Genomic DNA, 4,500 nt, shown 5'->3' with positions numbered 1-4,500 from the left:
GAAAAGATCTTTTATCAAAATTAACTGTGTATGTAGATGACATTTTGATCACTGGAGAAACTTGGGAAGAACATGTTAATACTTTGAGGGAGGTTTGCAATAGATTAAGGAAAGGGGGAATGTCACTTAAATTATCTAAATGTAAGTTTGGTATGAAAAAATTGAAGTTTCTGGGTCCCGGTATTTCTGAGGAAGGTATTTTGCCAGATCCTGAAAAATTCGAGGCAATTGCAAAATTCCCAATTCCAAAAACCAAGAAACAACTAAAGTTATTTTTCGGAATGTGCGGTTACTACAGAAAGTTCATTAGTACCCAAGCTCTAAATGCTCCAGGTCTTAACAGATTGCTGAAGAAAAACGCAATGTGGGTTTGGGATCAGATATGTGAAGCCTACTCAATTTAAAATTGAAGACTTGGTCCTTGTTAAAACACAAGACAAGTCTAAAGCCATCAGTGGTGAATTAAAAAAGTTTTTTGACATATACATTGGACCTTTCAAGATTCAGGACAATCCTAATCCGAATGCTTACCGTCTAGTCTACCCAAATTCTGGCAGACTGTTTGGCCTATGAAACGTGACCGAACTGAAATTGTATTAAAAAAATGTGAAAAAGTATTTTAGGTAATAGATGTTTATAGACTTTTATATGTAATCATACTAGGATATTTTTGTATACTTTGTTATGTTGTATTTATCTGATTCCTCAGGGGAGCATACATTCTTTGTGTGCTAAGTGTTTGGCGAGCACTAGGTCCCCTAGCTACGCAATTGTCATATTTCATTTTCGTATTCTGGCATTGCATCTTACACTTATTCTGTGATCCTGTATAATCAATTTTCTCCATCTGTCAGTCTATCCTCTCTTAGCTTTAAGAAATTATTTAGAGTACATTTTCTTGAGTAATTAGACTTTAGAGAATTCAAATTTCTGTGTCCTTAAAAACCGGTCCACCGACTATTAAATGCTTTTGCTAATGTTTAACTGGGTTTGACCACTGTATGCTGTATATTCATAGCGGACTGTCCTATTGCAGCCTGTGATAGCCTGCAGTGTATATGGAATCCATACGGACTGTGAAGATGAGACTGAAATACAGTGTGTGGCATTGAGGTATACCGACCTTTAAGGAAGAAGATCACTGACCTTCAAGAAAGAAGATCACCGGTCTTCAAGAAAGAAGACACCAAAGATATGTGTAAAACTTTTCTGTTTTGTAATGTAAGGACATCAACCCTTCCGTGTTTCACGTGTAAGTGCTGATGGGGGGGTTGTGTAACATTACAGGACATATTGGGACATATTGAAGTATTCGATACTGTAGACTTTTAGGGGATGTCGATACAGATACGCAACATTTAAAGGGAAACTTTGGTGATGTTTAAAAATTGTACTGTGTCAATATTAGGACATTTTACACAGAAAGAACAAAAATAGAATTAATGTAAATATATATTAGTGTTAGTAACCTATTTTCATTCAATTTTCTAATTATATTTCATTTTGTAAAAGAAAGACTCACTGTTTGCTGTAGCTCTGATTAATTGTATAAATTATCAGTTGTGAGCTAAATTATTTCGTATAATATGGACAAGATACTTTTAAAAACTCACCAGCTAAAGAGAAAGTCTGTTAATGAACGTTTAATGCACACTTCTGGAACTTTCTATGGAGAAATTCTCTATTATGATCGCAAAAAATACGAAAACTTGTGAAAACTGTTTCATAACCTAATTTCGAAAGACGATTTGTATCAAGAAATATTTGCTAAAAAGATTTATTTACGTTTTGAAACACGATTTAAATCATTTTACATATAAATAGTTGTTCTAAATCACTCAAGAAATATCCAGAATCAAATGTCAAGATATTTCTGGAAACATCGGTACAAATCTGGTGAAGGTTATCCAGAAGTTGGTAGAAATATGTTATAAAATCTATTTGGAAATCATGCTTGTAAGAATATATGTACTGATCCTTTTACTTACTTTAGTCTGTACTAAATTTCTGTAATGTCTAATTCAGTTTTAAGTCGTGAATTGCTATCGTATTGTGAACAAAACATTGTCAAAGACCCTCATTCTTTGGAAAGATATTAATACACCTAGGAGTTGTCAGTTGCCAGTTCGGATATGAAGTGCGGTTAGCTCTGAGAGTCAGTTGTTGAGTCTGTGAAGCCTGTCAGTTCTGTTTGTAAATAAACGTCTGTATGAAGAATTACTTGTTGTCGTCAATATGAACTCAGGACCTTTTTGCACGAAGCAGACACCTCCTAATGCAACGTTTTAATTTGGTATTGAAGAGCTGGGATGTTATATGCTCAATTGCTACATTAAAACGATATGTTTCTTTTTCAGAACTGGAAAAACACGACCTTGTTGGGAATCGAACCTGCAATCTTCGGAGCGAAGCCCGACGCCTTATCCATTAGGCCACACGGTCACTGACCACCAAGCATAACTTATATGCGACTCATCTCGAAACGCTCACACCCCCTGAGGAATTGTGTTTTCGTTCTACACAGCCGCTGCCCCTTGCTCTTTCCCACCCATTCGTTACATTCAACCTCTTACGAGACCGACCGAATATAGACTGGGAAACAAGACCACACACTTTGTGCATTCGGAATCGAAGGCAGGGCGTCCCTCGCCGCATTTTATACGATGGCCATTTGCTACTGCTCCAGAAGCGGCGGCGACGACGACGACGACGACGACGACCGCCGGAGGCTCTGAGATTTGTGAGACATACATCTATAAAATGTAATTCAGACCGCCTCGTCCCACCTTATGCTGTACCGCTTTGGCAAATGCTTTATCTGCGCCATTCGCCTTAATCACATCTGAGAGTAATTCTTAATAAACCGCCTGTCGCTAATTGTTCGTCATCACAGATACTGTTTGCTATACGGCCACGACGCGCAACTGATTTCCAAAAATCGTCTTCCTCCTGTTAGGATGGAACTCACGACCCCCAGTATACTAGACCAGTGCTCTACCACTGAACTAAAGAGGCGCGGGCTAGCGGTAGTTTTGCGTACTTCGTCTGTACGGTCGTTTGAATCATCAGACTTCAGCTGACAACACTTCATATTACCGACTAATATTTGCAGCTATGGCGACCCATTACTGCTTGGCTACACATCTGACACGTAACCGGTGTTCTCTTCAAACAACACCACTTGCACTTCAGAACATGACCTTCGCACATGTCTACAAAATCACCTTCACCTTCAAATTCAGTTTTCTTGCGACTGATGGAGACGTAGGCAAATTTTTAAGTTGCTAGTTCCATTAAATCACGTTAATAAGAAAAACGGTAATTTACATCTGCAGGAGAAAAAAATTCCGTTCCGCCCAGTGTAGGGCACGAACCTACGACCCTGAGATTAAGAGTCTCATGCTCTACCGACTTAGCTAGCCGGGCTGCGTGCGTGAAAACCTGCCAGGTAGCACGTCACACAGTATTCGTTTGGGTTGGGTGGTCCCATACACAATCTCTCCATGCTGCCTAATGTTTTCCTAACGCCACACTCGTCACGTACTTCACTTTTATTTCATAATCATTTCTGAGAGGTAAAGGAATTGTATGACAACCTGCAGAGCTAGTGGCGTCAAAATTAACACACATACTTGATGTGACTCAAAAGCCGAACGAGTTACTTTCCGACGTTGTTTCAGATGTGCAAGTGCCAGTCAAAACTCGCGGTGAGGGCACTCTGCCGACCATTTCGCTAGTTAACACCGGTCTTGTTGTGTGTGTTTCAAGCTCAAGACCATCTCCAAGCACAAAATGGTCAACAGCAACATTCAGACGGTTTCGTACTGCTCAATTGCTACATTAAAACAGTATGTTTCTTTTTCAGAACTGGAAAAACAAGCCGGGACAGGAATCGAACCTGCAATCTTCGTATCCGAAGTCCGACGCCTTATCCATTAGGCCACACATTTTTTTTTGACGAGGATGGTATTTTTTTTTTTACAATTGGTGAGTGGTCAGTTCCGTGCAGGTGGAGACAAAGCGGGCAGTGGTCGAATCCCGAGGCCTGTCCACGATGGCTCCCCCCGCCTATCCCTGAGTCACTTCTTCAAGCAGACAATTTTTATACATATATTTTTTAGTTATATTATTAATATTTTTATAGTTGTTTCTCCTCTGCTCCGAGGTATATACTGCTGACACATTTGGAAAGGAACATTTCTTCTTTGTCGTGTGTCAGTTGTGTGTTTTGATCCATATCGAACTTCTTTGCTCTTCCGTTAGAGGTGTGAAATTGACCCGAATAAGCAAACAAGTATAAGGAGACTAATGAAAAGAAGTAAACTGACCAGGTATAACAGAAAGTGTAACTTAAGAAAAATAGAATAAAACAGAATAGATTTCCTCTTGATTGCCTTCAATCATCCAATGTGGTCATCCTATGCCATGTTTTTCAAAGGTGATGTCCATCATGTTTCCAAATAATTTTTTACTGTTAGTGACACATTTAATCTTCCAGTA

At 39.1% G+C, this 4,500-nt stretch overlaps 1 non-coding gene across 1 annotated transcript; it reads right to left on the bottom strand.

The window, feature by feature from the left end:
* Positions 1-3,353: 3,353 nt before the first annotated feature.
* Trnak-cuu (transfer RNA lysine (anticodon CUU)) lies at positions 3,354-3,426 on the bottom strand. The gene has a single exon. It is a non-coding gene; the product is annotated as a tRNA-Lys (tRNA).
* Positions 3,427-4,500: the final 1,074 nt, after the last annotated feature.

The sequence above is a fragment of the Schistocerca gregaria genome, chromosome 3, assembly GCF_023897955.1.
Source record: "Schistocerca gregaria isolate iqSchGreg1 chromosome 3, iqSchGreg1.2, whole genome shotgun sequence".
Classification (NCBI taxonomy): domain Eukaryota; kingdom Metazoa; phylum Arthropoda; class Insecta; order Orthoptera; family Acrididae; genus Schistocerca; species Schistocerca gregaria.
Note: the sequence above shows the minus strand (reverse complement) of the source record. Positions and strands in the feature narration are given on the sequence as shown.